At 43.7% G+C, this 26,032-nt stretch overlaps 1 protein-coding gene across 4 annotated transcripts in view; it reads right to left on the bottom strand.

Annotated features, from left to right (window-relative positions):
- The window catches only part of HIC2 (HIC ZBTB transcriptional repressor 2), a 246,049-nt gene that overhangs the window by 105,959 nt on the left and 114,058 nt on the right, over positions 1-26,032 (bottom strand). For 3 of the 4 annotated variants that reach the window (XM_085636147.1, XM_085636149.1, XM_085636148.1), the window contains exon 2: positions 19,911-20,003. The exons of the other annotated variant lie outside the window; for it this stretch is intronic. The gene's annotated coding sequence lies outside the window, so the exon portion shown is untranslated. The remainder of the gene's footprint in view (positions 1-19,910; positions 20,004-26,032) is intronic. 4 annotated transcript variants of the gene reach the window in all.

The raw sequence follows: 26,032 nt of genomic DNA, 5'->3' as shown, positions 1-26,032 counted from the left end.
GCAAGTACAGTGTTATATTTATAGCGCCCATACGTGAACACCTTCATGTATACTCTTCCTTATAGTGCCTCCTACTGTGCTAGATATATTCTGTCCGCCCAGTTTTGCCAGTCCGTTCATTGCAAATGCCACTATCCGGCGCTTCAGCTTGTATATGGATTGTTCGGGCATGCAGCATCTGCCTGACCTGCATGCCACTTTGACATTATTGCAGCATCACAATTATTCGTTCTGTATCTGATTTGTGAACACTGGCAATTTTCTCATGGTACCCGGATCACGCGGTAAAACACAGAGTGCCATGTTTTATATCTCACATATTTTTAGGTCTCGCCTAGCGACGCAGCGCATGCGCTGCTCGCCTTGGCGGCGAGACTATTGTTGTCGGTTTGGTGGGCGAAGGAGGACCGGACATGTGCGCGCCTGGACAGCTGATGAGCACGCGCACGCCGTCTCTTCCCTGGCGATGTCAGCTTGGGGCTGGACAGCAGATGTGCACGCGCACGGCGTCTCTTTTGCTCGCGGACTTGTTCAGAAGGGTTGTCATTCTTAAGTCGCCCCTCAGACTGACCAGAGAGGCTGTAAGCACAGAGTTTCCAGGTGTGGGTCACGTAAGAGTCGGGTCTCCTAAAGATACAGATGCTGTATGGTAATCTGCAGAAACCTCTTCAAGTTATCAGCAGAGAGGCCTCAGGGGTGAATGGGCTCCTAGTACGAATCAGTGGGAGGCATTACTGACACGGGGAGGACATTATTCATGACCGACGCTACATGGGAGGCAGGTTCATGGAGATGAAGGCAAACAACCACCTCTTTCCGTTATAAAGGAAGCGGGTTGTTTATTTGCCCCAAATACCAACTCGGCTCAAAACAAAATGCATTGGAAATGGACCATGTCCCTTACGTGGTGAAAATGCTTCTTTGTTCACTGACACTGCATATGTTCACGGCACAGGCACCACCGCAGCGGCGGTGGAGATTAACACATGACATTTTCAACCTTTGAATGTCCAAAACACCCCACTCCCCCTCACTTTAGGAACATAGCCTGCCTGCGACCCCCGCTAGCCCCGTAAGGATTGTGAAGAGCGGGTCTTGTTTGCCAGCGCCAAGGTTCCATGTTCGAGGGGGAATTAACTGATTGCTACATTTGGCCCCTACAGAGGGTGAAGAGAGAGACCCTACACACTCACTACATGCCGGGGAATGCAGCGAGTGTGACTTGGATGGATCTTTACTATGGAAAGAGAGATCAACGTCCAAAACCATCACTGCTATTAATGAGAAAAATGTGTTTTAAATAGCGCCTCGCACCTCATTCCAGCTGTTACTAGACGCTATAAATTATTAGTTATATTATCAGCGTACTAGGACTCAGTGTGCCAAGACAAAGCTAAGCAACACAAATACCTTCGGAGTCATTTACCAAAAATTAAACAATGCATGAAACCCCAGATGCAATTAAAAAAAAATATTTTAGCCGTGTTGTACATCAGTGTGGCTGTACACCAAGGCTAAAAGTAAAGTTAGTCTTAAAGCGCTATGAAGCGTCCAGCGCTGGTGCTGCTTCCTATTGCTTTTTTGTGCTTGGAACAGGCAAGGCAGGACGGACAAGCAAAGATGGGGCAAGGGTCGGGACGTATGGGAAAGCAAGGGTGGTGGGGGCAGTGGCGGCTCCTCCACTATGGAGGAAGAGCATCGCCGCACTGCTTTCTCGCAGGAGAGAAGCAAACAAAAATAAACAGCATTGAAAATGCAATAGGTCTCGCCTTTGATTACATTAAAGTCATTTGCTTTGCTAATGGTATTGTATAGCAAAGCAAATGGCTTTAACTTAGTGAAAGGCGAGACCTATTGCATGTTTAATGCTTGTTCAAGACAGCAGCAACAATGGAAATAAGGATACCCACGTTAGGCTCAAGATCGTTAATGAACACTTTTAAAGAAGACAACCCATTCCTGAACCCTATACAAGTTCTATGCCGCTTACCCGCCCAGATCACGCATCATTACTTGCAACCAACCAGAGTGTGCCTTTCAAACGTCCTGGTCAAGACCATGCCCCTCTTTCCTGGACATACTTTTGCTTACCATTTGAAACAAGCACTAATAAAGCCATTAGGTCTCGTTTTAATGTGCTAATGGATGAATGCCACGAGGAGCAAACAGCGGCAGAGACGGGGAGATGTAAAGTAGTGCTTTGTGCACTGCTTTACTTGCACTGCATTGGAAACGAAAGGATACACCCAAACAACCAAAAACGGGTGAGTGAGCACTGTTCCTCTGGGGTGAACCAAGCTGGGAGTGACAGTCTCAAGCCAATGCCTGAAAGAGGCTGCTCAAATAAAGAACTTGGTTGAAAGAGTAACTCAGAGCCCACTGTATGTAAACAGTAGGTTAATTACACCGATCACTTTGAGTGTGCAGCTATAGATAATCGCAATGGTAACAACAACTTAAATGTTAACTTTATTATGTTCATGTTCACAATATGTTCCGTGATAAGAGACCCTAGAATTGTACAGCTCTGCCACAGCCAGGTTCAGCCCCAATCCACACAGGGGTGCCACCTCCGCTTTCAGCCAAGCATCACTCAGAATGCACACTTCATGTAGTGGACATATCAATGTTCAATTCCAATACGTCTTTAAAACAACTGGTAGGGCTCTGTTAAACTTAGCTAGATTTTGTCCAAAGGTGGAGGTGCTTGTGGACAACAATAACAATATATTTGTAATGCCCTTTTTTTATTTTCCCTCACCAGGAGAGCCCGTGTAAGGGAGCGGTTGGGGGGGGGGGGGGGGGGGGGGGGGGTTGAGGTGGGGGTGTTGGGGCCGGTTTAATGTTAGTAACAGAAGAATCGGAATGTCCTATTAGTAAATTCACCGTTTGTCGTTTTTATTTAGAAGCATAAACACACAACACATGCAAGACATTTCAATGTGTCATTAGAAATCACATCTCGGCATTTAGCAGCAAAAAGGCCATCTGATCCATTTTCGGTGGTAAACATCATAAAATGGCCGATAAAAGTCAAAAGTCAAATAACAATCCCTTCCCTCTCTGGAAGCCTCAATGAAGAGATGGTGCAGCTGTTATGTATGTGAGCAACAAGATATGAAGAGCAGCGCTGCACTGCCCCTTCACCTCGTCTTCCTTTAAGAACGAGTCCTAAGGCCAAGTACCACCGGCGGCAAGGAAGAGCATTGGCACCATTGACTGCAGGCCTTGGAGTGCCCCTGCCCCTGCGCCTCATTGACTGCAGGCCTTGGAGTGCCCCTGCCCCTGCGCCTGTACCAGGGATTACGGACAAACTCCAACCGAAAGCAATCCCTTTGAAAGTTATCATACTGTCTTTGGAACTGCAGTTTACATTGTAGTCCAGCAAGCAAAGTGCTCTTGTCAAGCAGTGCTAAAGCCGCAATCCCAACACCCAATAGTTCATGATACGCCACACCATGCAAGGAACTTCAGTCCACTCAATTTCCTGATTTTCTAGTCACAAGTTTTACAAAGAACAAATGCAACTGCCGCCGGGTCAAGGGCCCTGCATGTCGCCATCTTGTTTCGGCTTCCTTGGCCGAGTTAGAGGGCTCCACATGGTGCTAAAACCCATTTTCCGCAATGTCTCTGATCTCTGAATGTCTCCTCCACCTGGCCCGGTTGAGTGAACATTCCTCCACATATAGCCTGCACTTGACAATCTGTAGGTGGTTGAGGAGCGTGCAGAGCCGAAGCTGGTGGTGATGGGTACGTAGCCATGGATTACACACAAACATTTAATTCAAAGGCACCATTGTACGCTAGTATGGTAAGGGTATAGTTACGCCAACATCTGGGGCTCCTCCACATGGAACAGCCTAGCACTGGCTGGCCTGCAGCTCTCAGGATGATCTGTGTTGAATTCAGCACTTCATTTGGAGCGAACCATGGCAACCTGGCCTGTTCCACTGTTAGATATACAATCTACAAGATGTTAGCCATGTTCAGAGGATTTAAAAAGAGTTTAGCAATAAATGATGCAGCATGTGTAGTGGCACAGGGGCCCAATGCGGAGTGGGGACTTCTGCATCCAACAAATTGTCACGGGTCCCATATATCACAGTTACATTGGGGCCATTGGCACCCTTCCTGCGCTACAGGAAGCTCTTGGCACGTTTGTTCCTGTTTGAACATTACTGGAGATGAGATCGAGGTGAAAGGTTACAGTGAGTGACCATCAGACGAACATTCACCACTCTTTGGAGCTCTCAAAGTGTGCATCTATTAAAGTTCACTAATTACCCAAACATCCCTTTATGGCCAGGTGTAAAACGTTTGGCAACCACACAGTACCCCTGCATGGCTTGCAGTTAAATTCAGTGAGCGCCCTGAAGCAATCTAGCGCTTCTAGCTAAGTACCATAGTAGCACAAAAAAGATAGCAGAAAGTCACAGCCAGTGTTGGGTCTTCCAAGTTGACAGTTCTAAACTGTCAACATGTTACAGAAATGAAGATTCCTTTGCATAATCACCTATTACTTTTTACATGTCCTGGGAGCTAAGGAAATGGGGTGATGCAACAATTCCCCAAAGGAATTACGTTTGTCTTTGCAGTAGTGTTATTCCACCGCGACTACTACAGCAGAATCTTGAATTGCCTTCCTAAGCACTAGATTGACCAATTGCAAAATAATCAGAACCACAAACCAAGGCTCATCTGTACCCTCAAACGCAAAGACCACCCACCCCACCCCTAAGGTCTTTGCATTGGCTACCGATCAGAGCGAGTTTCTATTTTAAAACACTGCATTGTTCACGAATCTCTACATGGCAACGGGCCTGGTTACGTGGAAAAAACCTTTTTAGCTCTATCATTCGCTCAGGCATCGGAGATCCTGATCTGCAAACCTCCTAGTTGCCAATCCCCGAAGGCTAAAATATTTAGGGGCAGAGCTCGTCACGTACAAGGCACCTCCATTTAGAACTCCCTTGTTCATCAACTGAGATTCAAAAGTTCAGGGGTGTCTCTAGATGCACTTGTTTTGCTCTTCTTACAGCATTTATAGACTTATGCCAGACAACCTCCAGCCTGATCCAACACAAAACGTCTACTTTTACAGCAAAGCCGGCTTCCAAGACTGATTGTTGAGTGCTCATTCCTTATCTAGGCTTTCTCAGCTCCAGAGTCAGTATTACTTCCCAGCAGGATTTCATCTTTTCTACTTAGTTTCTGCCTTTCCTGCATATCATTTATTTGCAGTGGTCCCAATGCCCTCCAGAACATCCCTCTCCATCCAGCAACACTCAATACGGTAATTTGAAGTTTGAGTGCCCTACAAAAACTCTGGGTAGTGCAGCAGAAGGAACATTTTGGGGGAGATCCCTATTCATGTGGAAGCATTGCATTCTCTAGGAAACAACTTTGAAAGCCCATGCTGCACACTGCTTTCAGTCTCAACTTAGGTCAGCGAATACATATATCCACCCCTGAGTGTTATCTGCCCAAGCCGGATACACCTTACCAAGTGATCATGAAATCAGCTTAGTGTGAGAAAGCTGCGGCATTGACTCAATGAGACAGAAAGATAGGCTGCCAAAATGGTTCTGCGCTGCCACCTTTCCTCTGTTTGCTTCCAGGGTAGCTCTCCAGGCCTCCTTGAAACCAACCTCTTGGGAGGAGCCACCACATCATTGAGGCCTACTCGAAGCCAGAGTCTGCATTAATCAGTTGTAGTTAACTCCACAAGCTTACAGTAACCTGCTCACATTCTCAATGCCACAGTCCAACCTAGAGAAGAGACGAAGGCAGTGAACACGCTGAGAGGCCTCCACAAGTTGGAATTAGTTGCTTAGTATTTCCCTCCACCCAGTGTATCTTCCACACACAAAGTCGTTGGAAACACACACTTAAGGACTTCTTAAATATAGGTTTTGGATGTCACACAATAAACCTCTCTAGAAAGGCTTAACCCTGAATTGTTTGGTCAACTTTATATATAAATTCACTCTCTCCCCTCTTCAACGTCTCGCAGAGGTACACCACTTCCACTATCTCAGGAATAAGGGTGGGTTATTGCAGCCCCTCACTGAACTGTGAAGAATGGCTCCAGAAGAATTTGTTTCTAGCTTGCATTTATGACTCATATATTTTATAATGGTTAATACGAATGCCTGGTCGTGGCTAGGTTAACACCACCACAGCAGTAGAGGTGAGGGATGCTCCCCTCCCTAAATCTGCCTATAAAAGAAACACTGTGGTGGAGGGGCAGTCATTGCCAGAGACTACTCATTTAGACCTCTGCTTTGCCAACTATTAAGGGGATAGAACCTATTTAACCTATTCCCTCCTTTAGGACATATGCCAAACTTTCCGATTAACTATCACGGTTGAACCGGACTATTATTTTGCTCTATAGCCCAAATGTTGATCAATGGTGGCTGAAATTCCGGACAAATCAAATTAAAAAAAAAATGATTTGGATATACCCAATTCCCTTAACTTGAATCGGGATATTATTGACTTGATCAGCTACAAAGGTCACACTTTGGGCCATTTTCGGACAATGAAGCACATAAGATCCTTCCTTTTGTTGGTCAGACCGTTTTACTTACTAGTTTTTTGTGGCCAATGATAACACTAAAGAAGGAAACAAAAACGTTCCAGTTCTCTGTCCAATGGTAACACACACAAAAAAAGGAAACAAAAGTTCTTATGTTGGTCACACTCTTCAGCTAAGCAGTTAATTCCACTGGAAGTTTGTATCACAGAACAATTGGGTGTCTATTGAAGCCGACATCCATGCTCTGTGTACAATGAAAAGAACCCATAAAAGCCATATACTCACCCATGTGTTAAATGAAAAAATGGTAGTAGCAAAAACACACATTTTGCCAAACTAAACACCACTGGTTCACAATATATGATTAATCATGCAAACCTTTGTTTAAGACATCATTGAGAGAGTATAAATCCAAAACGTTACCCAAAAAATGATTGTTTTACACTAAGAGGCTATTGCAGGAAAATGATAGTCAAAAACATTTGCATCTTGGTCAGCACAGGCTACTCTAGAACTATGGGGCTCCCTTAATAGGAACTTCATTGAGAAACTCGAGCTCCTTCTTCAAGAAAGAGTGCCAATAATTTCCAACTTTCATGCTTGAAAATGAGCAGTATTCTCATAAGCTATATCCTTTCGAGCCCATTACTTGAAACAAATACTACACTTTGAAACCTTAAAACAGGTGTTTCTACTATTCTCCTTTTTGATCATCAGAACATTAGTATCCCTGGTCCATCATCTATTCTGAAAACTTTGGAGCCCCCCCGTCTGGATCATGAAAATATCCTCAAATGAATCTCGTAGCATCCCTGATCAATTTAAAAAGGCCATTATCAAACCTAGCCTGCAAAACCCTGAAACAGACCCTGCTATCTTGAAAAACTATAGCAGCCAAAACATTAGAGAGTCACATTGCTATCCAATTAAGCGACTACATTTTAAGAGGCCGAATTTCTCAATCTTTTTCAAGATTATTACATCCTGCCCATTGCGAGGAGTCTGTTCACCTAGCAGCACTGGATGGCCTTAGGATGATGGCTGGAATTGGCAGGGTCGGCACATTGATACTTTTAAATCTGCTGCAGCATCATCATCATCATCTTTAAGGTTATGTGTATCACACGCAAAGCACGGTTTAGTAAAACCCCTAGGTACACGCAGAAATGTAAGATTTCTTACCATCCACACACAGCCTAGCACTCCTCATCTCCTAACCTGTTGATCGTTTCTAAATCCATCAGAGTTAGATTGGGTGAGCGCAGTTTCTCAGTTCTCACTGCAGACCAATGGGACGCCCTCCCACCGAACCTCAGAAATCTCACTTTCCTGTGCAACTTTAGAAAGTTTTTAAAGACCTGGCGTTTTGCCCAAGGATTTTAGCTTTTCATTTTCTTGCCTCCTTTAATGAACCCCAATGGCATGAAGCTGTCTGCATATGTATATGTACACTAACAGAATAACATCAACATAACACTCTTGAAATAGGCCAGTAAAAGATTGACTCTTTTCAATAGAAACAGACCTCGTTCATGCAAACAGTGTGTAGAATACAAAAATACCCACTCTTCACTACAAAGGCAGGCACAGTCACTTCCATCCTAGGTCCTTATGGAGTTCTCAAACTTTCAAACAAGTAACATTTTAATCAACAGCTTAACCTTAAATTCAGGCTCACAGGAGCTCTGGGTGGGGTAAGATGCATGATAACGTGCAATGAAATAAGGCTACATAGGTGCAGGTACGTAAAGTGTTCATCTGCTTTAAATTTCTGTACGCAGTCTCAAGCTCCTTAAAACCACTCATACAGCAATGCCCATACACAGACCGGGATATTTGCAAAGAATCTGAGGCATTGCCACACTAAACATGCCATAATCCCTACAAAAGCCCACAAGCTGGTTTGAAAGTACTACATATTTCACTACAAGTATCCAGAAAGCATTAGGAGAATCCTTTGCACTTTCAAAATTGCACCTACTTTATTAGAAATAAAATATTTTACCAATTCTTAAGATGACTATGGTTTCAACAATTGATCTTCAAACTGAAACTTTTGGAACAGCTTGGTTAAAGGTATTTTTTGGAAACAGGAGGACGGATTTAACAGTGAAGTCGAGCTATGTCATGAGTGCCATTGCTCCTCCTGGACACAAAAAATAATCCTGAGACATAGGAAAGAAAACTAGAAACTAAAGCTGCTAATTCATCTTTAACCAGCAAACACTGAGCAGCACGTCACCATCAAATAGTAGCAAATCCGCAGAAAACTGTATTCACTGACTCACCTTGTAAAACAGACCGCCACCAACGAAACAACATTAAGAATGAACTTTTAGAACAGAACTTATTAATTTTTTCCCTGTGCTAATCTACATTATAAACGAAATTTTGATGATCTTCTAGATCAACAAATCTTTCATGAGATCATTCTATTTTACATAATCATCCCATTTCTGAGCTCAACTGTTTCGAGACTAGTTCGGAACTGTTAGTTTCAATGACGAATTGCCTAATCAAATTTGTTTAAAAAAAAAAAAATCAATCAATTTCGGAGGTCTCATTTTAAACCCAATGAGGGTGCTCCCATGTACCATATCAGCTGTTAGGAATGTTCTCTGAGTCTATATTAACTGAACTGCAGTGCTTAATTTGAGTTGGTGGTTGCTGGCATTTATTTCTCCATATTAGATATTTAAGGATAGGAAAGGAGGGAAAATACACAGATCAGAAAGACGGAGGAAGAGAAAGAAATCAAAACCGTCATAAAAGCCAAAATCATGAACCTGCAAGAGTGAGATAAAGGGGCAGGGGGGTCCGGTAGTTAATTAAAGGTGGTTTTAAGACTGCCAGCCTTGGTATTTGGTGCACCGAGAGCTTCTGAGGAGAGCTTTGGGCACCAACAGCTTTTCTTTTATAAATGAAGCACTGCTTAGCTGTGTACATTTCACACATCCTTCGGAAAATCTTCTGAAGCAAAGTAAGCTACGATGAGGACATCCCCCTTTAAAGTACAAAGTTGAAGGGCACAGCCTTCAAAATGGGATTAGGTAATGTTTTACACGAGCAAGAGCGGCATAGGCGATAATATAATAACATATCTAATAAAAGAAAGTCTCCAGGGCATACACAGACCTTGGTCAATTAAGCATCCTATGAGCGTCATTCACAAGCTTTCAGCTATGAAGTCCAGGTAAAGCTTTCATGACACCTTGTAACATGAAGGCCACATAGTCTTAATGCACTTGCCACACACTAAATGTACTCCTGCTTTACCCTATGTTCACTACAATCAAAGAACCTGGAATATTTGGGACAGTAAAATAAATAAATTGCTCAGTGTAGGACAAGTAAGCTTAGGTCACAAGTATGTATGCATGCATGTTGGGAACTTGTATGGTGCTGACATAGCAGCTGAACACTGGACCTCTAGTGGCAGGCTGAAGAGGAGCCACGTCTGACTGTGGGAGCAAGGAGGCAGAGGAAGTTAATATCTGGGTGTAGAGGTGTATTACAAGAGATACAGAAGAGATGTGAAGGATACAGGAGGATTACGTAGATTTATAACACACCTTCACTGAAACCAGCTCGACAGTGGGTCATGTCACTGCATTGCATAATAATCGTGCAACAGCCAGAGTTTGATATTCTCACCCAAAAGATCAGGAAATGCGAGCCTCTATCAAGTCACACTACCTGACCAAAAGAGATCACCTGTAAGCAGAACAATTCTTGTGAGAAGACCTTGTTTGAGAGTTTGGGAGGTTACATTAAATGTCTCATAGGAGAGAAAACTATTGTGGGAGATGTTCATAATGTTCAAGAAAAGGCACCCTCGGCACAGAACGGCAACTTTTGCTGAGCGTGCTAAGTGTAGGTCACTGAAACATTGAACTTGGGCATGAGCTTCAATGAGTCGGTGGTCTACAAAAGTAAACTGCTTGATTACCACTATTCTGATATCGTAGGCACCTTGTGAAACCCCAAGGCGGTGTACATTTTTAACTTTTTTTTTTTTAATAACGACAGTAGCCATAAAACTAGGATGATGAATACCTGTTCAACATGTATTCTGAGCTAGCCATTAAAACGTCAGTCCTGCACCCATATAGTTGGAGGCTCTTCTAAAGCCTCCAAGTCTTCAGGATCTGAGCAACCTCGACAGAGAAGAGCTGGCGTCTCTGGCTGAACTACTCCCTGATAAAGCTGCATTGGCACATGATTGAAAGGAGATGCCAAATGTATCGTGCAGGGTCATGAAAAGTATCAAAGAAATTAAACAGCAGTGACGGTGGTGAAACCTTTCAGGACCCCAAACTTGACCAACACCACTGAAAAGACAGGATTCCTCAACCTCTACTGACGATTTTCTAAGAAAGAATGAAACCTTCCTACGGTTTGCACCAAAACCCAAGACAAATCAGCAGAAGCTCAAGAACTAGCAAGCTCTCGAAACCCTCCCTCTTCCCCAAATCCATCAGGTGTGCCTCTGCTCATTAAGATCTTTCACCCATCATTGTTTACCAGCTTATGCAATGTGCAGGTAATAAAACAATATGTATTCCACTGTACAATTTTGACACCTGGAATAATATTCACTGCTGTCAGAAATGGGGGCACTGTTTAAAGTTTCTTTAACATTTCAACTGCGTTTTAAACCTTTTGGGTTTTAACCAAATTCGTTTTCAAAATTTGCTGTAGGGGATTAAGGCCTTCAATAAGGAACTGCATCATTCAAAGGAACGGCCTCGTGAGTGAGACCGGTGTCTAGATTTCCTTATCCACGACAACACTGGTGGCAAGTTAGCCTGGACAGGACTGGCAGCAACATCTTTGAGAAGGCGGAATACCCTACTAGCAAAGGGGAAAGCCATATGTCTGGATACCCTCATCACACTACTTGTGGCCTATATTTGGCAGAAAATGTTCTAATCATGCTCTTTCTTTCTTGCATGATTGTACCTTAAACCTAAACAAAACAATGTAACAAACTAAACGTGCTTCTGTATGCTGACATCACAACAAACTCTACTAATTACAACACAGCAGCAAACAAACCTCTGTAATATAACTATGAAGCTGCATAAGTTCTAGATTCACCATCTACTGAGTACAGTAGATCATTGATAGACAATGCATTTCTCTAACATTTTTAGAAGTTATAGCAGGGATGTGGAATTCCTATAGCCCAAACATATTGTTTGGGGTCAAGGGGAACAAGTTTTCATGTGTATTTTGTCCTTGGGACAAGTAGGCCCAACCCCCTGCAGCACAAGCCCTTTGGCTGCCAGTTTGCAGTATCACACTTCAGGGAAGGGCACGGTCTGCAGTTAAGTTAATATTTTTGCCCATATGTTAATGCTGTTCAAACTTGTATTGATGGTTCATTAATTGTAAGCCTTTATTATTAGGGTGAGCGCTCTAAGTAAATGTTGTAAGCTCTGACTGCACTACTGACAGCGATTCCTGTACAAAATTGTGTACACACATTTTCAAAGTTTAGCAATATTGATGCAAATATTTGCAGAAGCTTGAAAGCAAGATTAATGATTCTTTGATTTAAAAAAAAATATATTCATAAAAAAAAGAAAGCAGAAAAAAAAAACTGTTTACTAAACTACTGTAAAATTTCAGGTACCATTTCTTTGCAGCATCATTTAGTAACATTTGTTGATGCATGCTAGATTTTCCTAAAAGTATTCATAATGGAAAATCAGTGTAACCAGTTTCAATAAGAATTTAGGAAACTGAAAAAACAAGCATTGGCAAAGTCCGGGGGTCTGAAATTGGTGGTCAGCTTTTTAGTTTTGTCAATGTGTGACTTGTTTTGACATGGTTTTTATAAAGCCTTATTGGTGTTAGAGCGGTTGGGCCCTCACCATAACAACAAACATTGGCAAAAGCAAAAATTGATTTTTTAACTCTCAAAAAGCAGACACTGCCACAGTAGTTGCTTGCACTGAACAAAACTACCTTGTGTGCGGATATGCTCCTTGTGAAAGAGCAGAATGCAGTCACTCACAGTGAAGCCAGCTGATACAGAGAGAGAGACAGAATTTTAATAAACACAAAAGGTCACAGTCAACGCCAGACCAAATTAGGGGCCCAATTACTTTTCAAAAGTCTCAAAAGTGCACCCATGACATATGTCCTTGCATTAAGTGCAGCTATACAGCTTTCGTGAATTCCCAATAAGTTACAGAAGTAGGACAAGAAATAATACTCCTAGAAAATATTTGTGAACTGCATTTTAGCATGAGCAAATATGCATGGTTAGATTTGCGCATGCGAAAATCTGAGTGTTTGCAACATTTCTCAGTATGGGAAAAGAGTGGAGAAGAGTTGTTGAAACCCCTTAAAACATGCAAGTTAGTAGGTTTGCACAGACTCAAAAGGGCATTCTAACCCTAAAACTATTGCTTATCACTGCCTTCCGCCCCAGTATGTAGATCTGCGGAAACATGGCCACATAAGGGGATTGCAAGTATTCAAACACTACTATGGTGTGAACCCTGGCATAATCAGAGATGCTATATCAGAGCTCTTATATAATTAGATTGCTGCTATAATTGTTTGCTGCACGGCTCCAAAGGGGCCAGTGGATTTTGTTACAGGACATAGATTTATGAAGCAACCTGCCCCATGGACAAGTAGATATTATTTTCAATTTCACACCCTTATACAGCAAATGTAAAAGTTAGAATACAGCAAATCATACGTGTCCTATGGAAGTCTCAAACATTTCGCCCAAAATACATTTAATTGTAAGAAGGAGCTGGGCAGCAGATTTGCTGGGTAAGTTTTATCAGACATTCAAGGAAGATACCTATACTCCAGAGATTAAAAACACACACTTAGATTAACCAGCTTAAGAGGACAAATCCATAGAAGGATATTCTAATATCAGATTGTTTAAGATTGGTCTCCAAGAGCTGCTCTAGTTCAGATTTTCAAGATCATGAAAACGATTCCCATTTAGTATATTTGCATAGAACTTCATTCCAGGCGCTTCGCTTGGAAAGCTGGCCCAGATCTGGTCCTCATGGACTGCTGACACACATTTCTAAAGTTATACAAAAGTCACGCAATGGTTAGATGTAGCCCCTTGAGGGATAATGATGATAGTCTCATTCTCAACGCAGCCAGCCCCAACGGTGCCAAGGATGAGGCAAAAATAAGAAACATAATTGACACTGGCTATGCCTTCAGAAATACACCATGAACAAAATCTTTCCATCTGAAATAATAAGCGCCCTTCTCATTTGCCATGAGATACACTGTGGGAATTTGTATGTTAGCACCTGCAAACGTTGACCCAGATCCCAAAAAAAGATAGTACTTATTTAGGTTGTGTGATCTGCTCAGTATTTGTAGCTAGTTAGCCTATAGGCTGCCACGCTTAATTCTGAGTCAGTCTGCAGATAAGGGTTGGCTATATAGCCCTTTCGATCTAATGAACACCTGCTAGATGCTGAACCCTTAATTAAGTGGTCAAGTTATGGTTTGTGGTGCTTGCCTTTGGATTATGCAAAAGTTATTCTCTCGCACACATCCCACTGTATGTGTGTGTGTGTGTGTGTGTCTTGAGTAACGTTTCTAGCGTTATTGCACACCAATCAAACTTGTCTAGGATAGAATTTACCACATCACTGAAAGAAGGATTTTGAGTAAATAAGGCTAGATTTCCAATCTATTAATGCAATGTCCTCTCTCTTTCAACAAAACCTTTCATGTTGAATGTTGTCACTGGAGGATGATGTCAGGATGCCTTGCCTCTTTATTGGCTTGAACTTTGTTGTGCCTTTCTGTTGAAATTCTAAGCAATATCCAGGTCAGTCCCTCATTACCCCAGAGTAAATTCTATGAACTGCTGGCTCTCTCATAACGTAATGTTATCCGGTATTTGTAAAGCGCACGGCTACTCCATGGAGTGTCCCGGCGCTAAGTCTAAAAAAAAAGCGACAACACAGAGCCACACACGCCGCCCCTGGAAACTATAGTTTGAAAAGCCAGGTTTTGGAGTTGTCTCTAGTATTTATGAACCGGAGTGGGATTTTTTGTGTGTTATGTTTCTTACTTTTTTTTTTTATGTTTTAGTACTTCTAAATGCTTTACACATTTTCTTAAGATAAGCCGGTCTACTATGTGCCATAGCAACCAGGGGGTCAAGCTCTGGTTTAAACTACTGAAACTTTACTGAACTTAACAAGAATAGTGCCATTATTACTTGTGGTGGACTACCATCCACTCCAACGTTCTCATAGAATGGATAACCTTGAGAAGTTGAGGAGGATTATGTTATTTAAGGGGATGTTTAACATGAGACATTCACCATAGACAGGGTATTTTGGTAACATAGGTGAAGTAAGAATATAGAGCAAGCAAGGCATCAGAACTGGAAAGCAGGCTAGATGGAAAACAGGCATGTATTCAGCTCTTTAAGGAATTTCAGGTGATCTTATTTAGGGCTGAAGGCAAGGTAACCTGAGTTCTTGTAACTAAGCCGTAAATTCCTTGAATGCTCTTCTACCATAAATGTTAAGCTTATATGTGGGAACTACAAAGAGTGTTTAGTTTAGTTTATTATATATTAGCACAGTTAATTAAAACCATTGCAATAAAATATACTGTTACCACATTAAAAGCAAAGCGAAGCAAACCATCAAATTTCAATTCATACACATATTACTGACGAGGCAGTCTTGTAGTTACTGCTGTAATCACGTGACAGGCTTCAAAAACCAAGGCTAAAATGATTTGGTGCAGAGACACTAGGGCAAAGTGCAAAAATAGTCTGTGATAAGTTTTTGGGGAGGAGGAGCTGGTAGGGCGGGTGCAGGAGAGGGAGAAAGCAGATTGTCCAAGAGTCTCACATATTTTCCGGACCTTGCCAGCACTTGAATATATGGGGAAGTAAAGCAGAGGCCTCCAAACATGTACTGATGCCCCTTTTTAGATAAGGATTTTAAGAGAAGTCTTCTAGGAGCATCAGAGAGCGGGACGACAGCACAGAAGATGCAGCCATGATTCAGACCTGTAATTGCACATTCTGCAAGCCCCCTCCTTACTAGTTGGAGCCCATCGGTTAAAGGCAGTGGAGCGCAGACCTAGGAGACGCATGAAGGGAAGGTCGAGGTACCCCAGGCAGGTATGAGTGGTTCAAGGTGAGCAGGATAATTGATGTTTTTAGGACCCGAATGTCCATCTGGAAGGAAATTTGTCTAACCTGCTTGTTGATAACCCTTTTCCAGACTGTGTATGGAATAGAGTCTGCAGTTTGTGATCTTTCGTAAATATGTAGCGTTCTTATGACTTTTACAATTGGACGGTTCCATGGATTCCCGGAGCTGGCAAGAGTTTCTTTTAACCAGGCGTTAAGCGTGTTATCTGCGGCTTTTAGTGCCCTTATATAGTACTTCAGGGTGTCAGCCTCACAGAAAATAGATAGTCTTGCCCTGTGGATGTAATTATGGAGACGGAAAATATGTTTATAAATCGTAGCTTGGCTGTGGTCGAGACTGGCCGAGCATGAGCCAGGAAAGGCCTGGTGCCCGTAACTAAAGGCAGGAAGAAGGGCAGCTTTAGTCACCTTCAGAATGGGTTCGGCAGAAGGACTACTCAGGGACTGGTTAAGCAGAGTCAGGCTGTATGTTTTTGCTCCAGCTCTCTTTTTCAAGGCAGCCAAGTGGACTGATGGTCTGGAAGACTCGCTAAACCAGACCCCCAGGTAGTTGTATTTTGATGTTGTTTTAATCTTTGCGGACCCAATGTTCCATGCTAAACTTTTCCTTTTCTTGCAATGGCTGAAAATCAAGACCTTGGTCTTATCTGGGTTGATTTTAAGAGCATTAGCTGTGTTGTATTTGTGGAGCGTGCACAAGGCTCTTTGGAGGCCAGACTTTGCCTGGTCCATTATAACAATATCATCAGCGTATTGCAGAATGTGCAAGTTAGTTTTTGCGAGGCCCAGTTTTGGCGGAGACTATTTTTCTCCAGGAATCTCCCCAGGTCAGCGGTGTAGAGGTTGAACAAAAGGGGAGCAAGAACACATCCTTGCTTTAGGCCGTCTGAAGTTGGAATTTTTGCAGAGACTGTCGTTAGGCCAGTTCTGACTCGTACCCATGTGTTCTTATGCAAGGAGATTAGGGCTCCGAGCAGGCTCTGTGGAATCCCTCACTTATCCAATTTCCTCCATAAAGTGTTTATGGGACACTTTATCGAAGGCGGCGCTGTAGTCTGTAAAGCAGCGATAAAGAGAGTTTATTTTTTTGCGCTGCTTTTTGACTCAGGATGGCTAGGGCGTGATGTTGTCAATTGTGGAGGCAGAAGATCGGAACCCAGTTTGAAAGTATGGTAACATTTTATTTTCCGCTACCCATTTTTCTAGCGATCTGAGAAGACACCGAGCATATAACGTAGCCTCAAGATAGAATAGGGCAATAAGTCGGTAATTAGCTGGAAAGGAGGCATCTCCTTTCTTGAAAAATAGGCATAAGATCGAGCCTTTCCATGAATCTGGTATCCGATAGGTAGTAAACACATAGTTGTATAAGGGAACTAATAGCTTAGACCAATCTTCCAGCGCACATTTGAATACAGCAGATGGAAGGCCGTTGGGCCCTGGAGCACCATCGTTTTTCATGGATTTCAGAAACTTGCAGACCTGGGCCGAGATAGTCCGCTCATGGGTTTCCATCCGCGTAGTGTCGGCAGGATCTCCGATTTCAACCTCGACGAGGTCCGGGGCATCACAGCAGTATTGTTGGGTGACATACTGAGACAAGACTTTTTCACGAACTGCGTTCCCCCTGCTCTTGTTGGAGGAACGAAGTTTGTTTATATGGTTCCAAAAGTGGGTCAGGTTTTTTTCCTTTAACAGGGCAAATATTTTTAACCAGTCGTTCTGTTCTTTTTGTTTCTTAGCCTCCCATGTTGATTTTTTACAAAGAGTGGTTTAGAAGTAGATCTAAGTGATTTGATAGGCTTGAACTGTACAAAATGTGTGCCTCAAGAAAAGAGGCCATGTGACATAAAAAAAATACAACGAATCAGAAGGGAAACACAATTCTCTTGCTTACAAGTAGCCAGAAAAATTAGTGTCAAGGACTGGAGAAATGGTCAGTGTTTTGGTAAAGTAGAAGAGTTCTGGCAGCTATGTTTTTAATGTATTATATCTCAGAAATATATTTTGGTTGGCCCACCTAAACTGAACTGCTAAAATCAATACGAGATTGCACAAAGGCATTCATTGCCATCACTGGCTGTGAAAAAGCTAGAAAAGGCTATACTTTTTATGAATCTGCAGATGGTAGATGTATACTTTAGTTACAGCTGTAACCTGGTGAGAGAGGACGAGTACAGAGTCAATCATAATACCTAAACTTCTCAGCGCCCCAAATGGCGGAGGTCAGGGTCCAAGGATTAAAGGCCACCTGATGGAATCCCAGCAAATATATTGGCATTTTGTAAGCATAATTTCTGTGTTTGAAGGATTCAGTCTCAAATGCTCGGTCTTATCCTTTACTGAACGGCATCCAGTTCACCTGGGTTGGTCTCAAACATTTCAGAATCTTCGGCCTGAAACCTTGTGCGTTCTTTGCACACACATAAAATGTGCGTTCTTTGCACACACATAAAATGTGAGTCTGAAAGCAGCGCAGCCAGAGAGTGCAGACACAAAATAAGAAGTAGTAGGGACAACGTCAAGCCCTGGGGAACTCCTCAACACTCAAACCTGGTCTAAATGCACTGTTTAAGATCATCAATTACAAAAGAAACTACTGTGGGCTCAGACTTGGCTGAAACCCATCTTGAGGCATCTCATGAACTCGCAGCTATGCTGTAGCTTTGAAGATGGGCAGTGGCTGGTTTCTCTACATTGGCTGGTTATGGGAGGAGAGAAACTGGCATTAACATTGCGAAATTACAAACATCCAATGCTTTCCCCCCCAAATTTAGAGCAATTCATTGTTTCTTCACCCAACAGCAATGTGTCCAAGTCACTCAATATGTTAGCCTTCTCTATCAGATGCAGGGTCATCGCTATGCCCAGACGCGGGTCCCATGCCCCTGGAATGAAGCTACACCGGACTGAAGAGTCCAATCAGGGGGAAAACAGTCTTTGGTTGCTTGTGGTTCAGGGAGGACCTGGCCTGGAAATTCTAGTCTGGACGTCTGCTCCCATTGGAGCAGGGTCAAGATAGAACAGATTTGCATATGGCTCGGCCCAAACTGAGTAATTACCAGTGGCTGGGATTAATTCAAGCCTCCCCTCCCTCACTTTTGTATACTTCTTTGACCGCATGCGCAGCACTACATTTTTCGTTGATATTCCAACACGCTATAACCTCTAGTGCGATTGGTGTTTTTTTTCCTAATGAATAAATCTGATGATGGCAACGTTACTGTGTCGATGGCTCCCCCTAGTAAAAGTCACAAATTAAACAATCACTGGAGACCACTGTTTTAAACCCAAGCAGAGTAAAGATATAGCCAGTCTTCTGCCAGTGAACGCTGCCCACATTATAGAAGAAGTATGTCTGTCTGCGAACCATGCGTGAAGCACTTGGAAACTCTTCCGGGGCAATCCCCAAGATGGGCCTTGCTGAAGAGAGCACCGCCCCCGAAAAGAGCATAGGAAAGATGCCGAGATTACCTGCGACGCGCTACATTCCAAGGGGGCACATCGGGGCCACCAAGAGAAGCCAGCATTTCAGGCTCGGTCAGACATGACGTGCAGGAAGCAGCCACAATGGCGCAGCTGCCGGCCCAGCCAGTGAAGCAGCATTTCACAAAGAATAGGTCAGGGCAGACTGATAACCCCATTCACTACCTGCCCCGCGGCACGAGGCGTGGCTGTCCTAAACAAGCATCTTTTTAAATGCCAACATTGTGCCTCTGGCAGGCGCGCTACAGGGACCGGCCTTGCGTGCATGCGGGCTGGGGTTGTTGAAAGCAGAGCTTGGCACACATTTCAACTCTGGAGACAAACAAGCCGAGCCGAGAGCTCCGCGAGGCGCCGTTTCACCCCACTTGGTTAGACAAGGTCAGTGGAGCGCTTTGGTGGCCACTGTTTGGACAGCAGAGTAGTCCCTAAGTTTGGACCCAGGTCCTTGTGCGAGTTCAGCAGCCCAGATTTTCTTACTTGCATTCCGATATTTGTGATCCTGAATCTGTAATGCATACACGAGGCCTACAAGTACCAGAATGCAACGTGAACAAATGGACTGTGGGGGCTGCTCACACGTGGACCTGCCAAGACTTCTGCGCTGCGCATTCCCCTCAGACACGCCGCTCGACATCCCAGTAACCCAAGCCAACCATCGTTCGTCGCAGTCAGCAAGAAGCAGTCAGGCAGGGCCAGGCTTACCATTCTATAGGTCAGGCAGCAGCCCGGCAGGGCGGTAGGGGCGGTTCTCGTTTAAAGCTTGGCTGCATTTGATCCTCGGCTCGGTTTCGCCGCCTGAAATGGATAACCAGAGCAGAGAGCAGTGTTAGGGGGACATTTCACATTGTCATATTTATAGCATTTAACGAGAGGTCACAGCGGAAGCGGAATACACAATACACAATACACGTGCAGCCAGCGCTCGGCTCCCGTAGTCCTCCAAGCAGAACAAAGAATGACAAGATAATAAAAGCACTTATTGAGAACGAGTTTCAATGTTGTATGTAGAAGTGCCCTGGCGTGAAAAGAGACATTTTCAAGGTAGAGAATGTTACTGAAAGCAGGAAGTAGTTGAGTTATACAAGGAGAAACACTGTTATTCAGGACAGTCACCGCCCAGCGAACACTGGGATCGGAATGGAATCCCAAAGGCATTACTCGCTTGGAAACCGATTTGATGGTGAATGTGAGGCGCCGCGGCATGGAGGGATTCATTTGACAAGATATCCACGGGGTGAAGCTCAGGATAGACTAGAGGTATGGAAAATAATCACAGGAAGGACAGCACGCGAGTGAGTTACTGGTCTTCAGCACACAAAGACTGAAAGCGTGCATGTGTGTGTTCGTGTGCTTTGGTGGGTGCATGTTTCCGTGCATCTGTATACGTGCGTGAGCGCGCGCGCCTGCGTTACAGTGGGTACAGACTACAACACTTTAAGAAAGCTGAAAACATAGTGTTAGAAATGTGCTTCTGTAATGAGATGGCAAAGTCACTAAGACTCGCTCGCCATTGGTTTTGCCAATGGTTTTTAGCGATGATATTCAGCATCACTGATGCTGTGTAGTGTGGCTAATAAGAACTAAAAAAAAGCCTGCGCTATTTTGTAGGTTGCATGCCACCCATACGCCCCCCCCCCTTTATTTATGGCTTGAGTTGAATCAGTAAATAAAACCACCGTTGTGGGGCACCTGGGGGACAGAAGTAACACAAGGCTGTGTGTGGGGGAAGCAGCATGGAGGGCGCATGTGGGGGCACATAAACTAGAGAGAGCGAAACGGAGAGCACAGGAATGGCATCCTTTTCTGGTTTAAATCTGGGCAGCCCCCCCCCCCCCACAACAGTATTGGCCCAGGTGTGCACAGAATAGGTAGCAGCAGAAAGAGGACTTTATTTATTTTATTTTGAAGGTTTTATATAGCGCTGGCTAGACCCAGAGGTATCAGAGCGCTTTACAAGAAAAGGATAATATGAGGCACATAGGGTATACAAGCATAATTTACAAAGTACAGACAACATGAGCATTATACAAAACCAGATAAATAAACAGGGGCAGGAGCTATACATTTAAGTAATTCGGTAAATGGTGAAACAGGAGAACAGGGTATAAAAATTACTGAACAAATATAGTGTTAAAGATAAGAAATCAGGAGTAGGACAGAGGTTAGGAACCCCAATAATAATTGAGGAGGTGGGTTTTGAGGTCTTTTTTTGAAACTAGAATAGGAGGGATTACAGCGCAGGTTTTTGGGGAGGGCATTCCAGATAATAGGGACATTGCCAGAGAAGGAGCAAAATTGTGTAGCTTTCTTTTTATGCAGAGGTGGGATTAGGAGTAGGGTGTTGGTGCTTCTCAGAGGTCGAGTGGAGCCCGCAGTGTGGAGTTTCTTTGAGAGGTAATGCGGAGTGTTTTGGTGGAGGACTTTATGAGTAATGCAGGCGGTTCTGTAGGTAGATCTGCCTTCGATAGGGAGCCATTTAAGAGATTTGAGAGCCGGGGATATATGATCGAAGCGTTTGCAGTCCGTGATGAGCCTGGCAGCAAGGTTGAGCACAGCTTTGATTGGAGCTAGGTGTACTTTGGGGATTCCATTAAGGATGGCATTACCATAATCAATACGTGACAGAACAAGCGACTGAACTACGAGTTTGAAATCATCAGTGGGTATGAATGGTTTAATTTTATTGAGGTGACGGAGAGTGAAGAGGGCTCCTTTGCCATAGTTTTTGATGTGAACATTAAGGGTTAGGGTGTTGTCGATAGTGATGCCAAGAGATGTGACGGAGTTGGACAGGGTGAGTGAGCAATTGAGTGCATTGAGGTCAGGGATCCATGATTGAACGGTTAGAGGGTTATTGGGGGAGAAGAGAATGATTTCGGTTTTGTTAGGGTTGAGTTTGAGATGATTGGAATGGAACCAGGTTTGGATCTTGGTAAGGGTGTTGTTCAGGTGTAAGATGTCAGCATGAGTTTTAATCTTGTAATAGATTTGGGTGTCATCGGCGTAGATGTGGTAATTTATGCCTGCTGGGTTAAGAAGGAGGGTGAGGGGTTCTATAAAGAGGTAGGGAGAGAGAATAGATCCATGGGGGACTCCAAGGGAGACAGAAGTGGGGGTAGAGAGACAGTTTTGAATTTTGATTTGCCGAGTACGGTGTTGTAGATAAGAGATGAACCATTTGTAGGCGGTGCCATTAAGGCCGAAACTGGTCCTAAGCGCATTAAGTAGGGCTGAATGGTTGACTGTATCGAATGCTGCGGAGAGAGATCAAGAAGGATAAGAAGGCAGGTCTCGCCATTGTCAAGTGATTGATGGATGTCATCTATGACATTGAGCATTGCCGTTTCGGTGCTGCAGCCTTCTCTGAAGCCAGATTGAAAGGGGTCGAGAAGGTTGAAATTTTCTATTTGTTTGTCTAGTTGTAGTAGGACACATTTTTCAAGTACCTTTGAGAGAAAGGGGAGGTTAGTGATGGGGCGGAGATTATTTAGGTTATTGGGGGCAGCATTGGGGTTTTTGATTATGGGCGAGATTTGACCAAGCTGAAGGGAGGAGGGGACACAGCCCGTGGAGAGAGAGGTGTTGATGATTTTGGTCCAGAATGGGGTGATGATGTGCTTAAGGGCAGGGACAAGGTTGGAGGGTATTGGGTCTTTTGTGTGGGAGGACGGTTTTAGATTGCCAATTATATTGAGGACTTCAAGCTCAGTGACGGGGAGAAAGTTGAGCAAGGAGGCATTGTTCTTAAGTTGAGATTTAGGGGAGTTGGTTACTGGAGATGTGGAAGGTGAGAGGCCTGTGGAGTGGTGGGGGAGTATGGAAATGGGCGGGCGAGGAGGCTCGCTGGGGAGCAGTAGGATAGAGGGCAGAGGAGAGAGTGTGTCGTCTGGAAGGGGGGATGTGGAGTAGGCAGAGGTGAGGACAGGATTGGATTGGGAGTTGGAGGATAGTTGTGTGGGAAGGAAGGATTGGTCAATTTTGGCAATTTTTTCCGAGAAGAAGTGGGCAATTTCTTCACATCTGTCTGATGAGGCTGTCATATTTGGAGGTGCGGGGGAAGTTTGGTTTCGGATGATTTTGAAGAGTTACCTGGGTCTGTTTTTGGCACGGTCAAGTTGAGTGCGGAAGAAGGATGCCTTTTACTTGAGGACGTGTTTTTTGTAAGTGGATCTGGGATGTCTGAGAAGTGCAAGATGGGAGGGTGAGGGATCGTGTCTCCAGGACTCTTCCCAGAACTAACTCTGGGCTGCTTCCTGCGTTACAGTCTCCAGAACATGGGTAGCTCACCCAAGTTGTTGTGGTGATGTCCATGGGACTAATCGAGCCGAAGTGTACAAATCCAGACAGAAACGTAGGCAGGAAAAACATGCTTTCCAAACCCAAAATGTCCCCCCGATTCTTGGACCACCTTAGTTACCTGACAAACCGAGCCATGCAGCCAAACTTCATTTCTCTTTTTGACACTACCGAGCAGCACTTCACACTTTGGGACACATCTATCCCAACCATGGACCTCTGTGTCCCAGGTCACTCTTGCTGGTAAGGGAGCAAGATCTACAATCTTTGGAGTGATGCATGGATCCCTTTTCACAAACCAGGATGTTCAAATTGCACACCAACTGGTTTGCAAACATGGGTGCAATATGCTATGCAATGTATGTAGTTATAGATCTCATCAAAAACAGCCCAGTTGCAGAGGGTGACAAAATGACCTAAATAATAAAAATTAATTAGGCAGGTCGCAATTTGTGATCCTCTGTGGTTGGTTGAGAAAAGTGGCCTGCAAGGAATAACCGACTTCAGTCCTTGCATTTGAATTTCCAAATGGAAAAACTTTTTTCTTTCCAGCAGCAGGTATACATTAAGGAGCAGCTGACGCTTTAATTTTTTTTTCCAATTTAGGAGGACATTGAGGAGACAGTTGTTCTATTAACTACTGCATTATGTGCCCAGAGGCTGCCCGACATTATTACCAAGGAGGCAATTTGAGAATTAATTGTTACGTCCACATGGTAGTTTAACTTTTTAATAGCATGCTACTCTGGTCACCAATCATTGGTACATCAGATTTAATTGTGGATCCTTAACAACAGTAGTGTTCCTTTCACGTTCCCTCCATTTTGTGATTTGTAATAAGTTGTACACGCAAGTACCTCTAGTACATTGCAAGTCACTGTTCTGCAGTCGCAAGCCTGTGATTCTGCAAATTGCAGGCTCTGTGTACCACTAAACAGTGTCCAACCTCATGCCCTCAGAGGCATAAAGACTAGCTGACACAGCTGCAGGATTTTCTGCCCTACAAAGTCTGCCACGGATACCCGTGCTGTCCTCCTATTGTGTATCCACTTTCCTAACCCACTAAATGGTAGACGTACAAACTTCAGCAGCAAGACTCATCTTCAAGGTTATAAACCACACATCAAGCTCAGCCTGGCCCTCAAGAAATCCCTGCTTCCTACACAATGCAACCTTCCAGCCCCAGGTCTTCAGAGCCACCTCAGTGCACCCTCCCAAGCTAGTGGTCCTTCTTACTGAGACGTAGCCCCTCTAGGGGATATCATGACAGGTTGCATACAACCGAGCGAAGACCCTCTTTGAATTCTGAAAACTGCTAAGGCCGAATCTCAACAGCTTCTGCATGTGGTGTTCTCCCTCCCTAATGTTACTATCCTGGAGAAATACCTTCAAAGCAAATAAACTTAATCGACAACATCTTCTAATGTGTGATAGCACGAAACACGACAACCTGATATTTGAAGTTAGATTCAGAAATGTATCCATAATTGTAACACGCTAAAATAGTGGAAAATAATAAAGACATTCTAAAATACATCAAGTAGAATATGGAGTCCTTATGAAAGTGCAGCAAGGAATCTTGCTCGAGCACTTCCGAGGACCATGCACTGCGACCATTACATTATATATATCTATATATATATTCACTTAAAAACCCATAGGTTTCACACATGTATAGTTAGGTGGATATTTCACTCGTAAAAAACCAATGAAATTCCCCCGTTATAGTTACTTCAGATAACTATAACTCGCGCGCCCGCAATCCTCTGCTCATGACGTCACATATTACATCACTCATGACATGGTCAGTGGCATCACTCTTGACATCACTGATGACATCATCCTTGTGATAGAGTGGCGGTCGCGCGAGTTATAGTTATCTGAAGTAACTATAACGGGGGAATTTCATTGGTTTTTTACGAGTGAAATATCCACCTAACTATAACGTGTGAAACCTATGGTTTTTTAAGTGAATTTGCAAGGTTTTTTAAATGCTAATTCCTAACTATAACGTGTGTGAAACCTATGGTTTTTTCAGTGAATTTGTACGGTTTTTTAAATGCTAAGTTATGTATGTATTATTATTTTTTTTATATATTTATTTTACAATAAACTACGTTAAAAAAAAAAAAATTAAAATGTTTTTTCTGCCTTCGGGGTCCTTCAGGGACCCCCTGACAAAGGCTAGGGGGTCAGGAACTCTCTACCCTGCCCCCTTTTCACGTTCGCCACCTTCCTTTTTCACTCTCGCACTGAAAACAAACAAAATGGCGGCCGACACTTCCTGATTTCGACCGATTCGAACGTTGACTAACATGTAACCACCAATCAGAATTACGCTCGCGCACGTTAGGGTGCTCGCACGGTGCGCGGCTACAGATATGTATGTGCTTTTAACTGCAATTGTCTCAGGAACTACTGAACAGATTGACTCCATATATGCAAAAGGCACATCCCTGAGCTGAGGACTACCTCTCTGCCAAATTTCAAGTAATTCTGTTCAGCCGTTCGGGCTGTACCTTGGACTA

This window comes from Triturus cristatus, chromosome 11 (assembly GCF_964204655.1).
Source record: "Triturus cristatus chromosome 11, aTriCri1.1, whole genome shotgun sequence".
NCBI classification, from domain to species: domain Eukaryota; kingdom Metazoa; phylum Chordata; class Amphibia; order Caudata; family Salamandridae; genus Triturus; species Triturus cristatus.
Note: the sequence above shows the minus strand (reverse complement) of the source record. Positions and strands in the feature narration are given on the sequence as shown.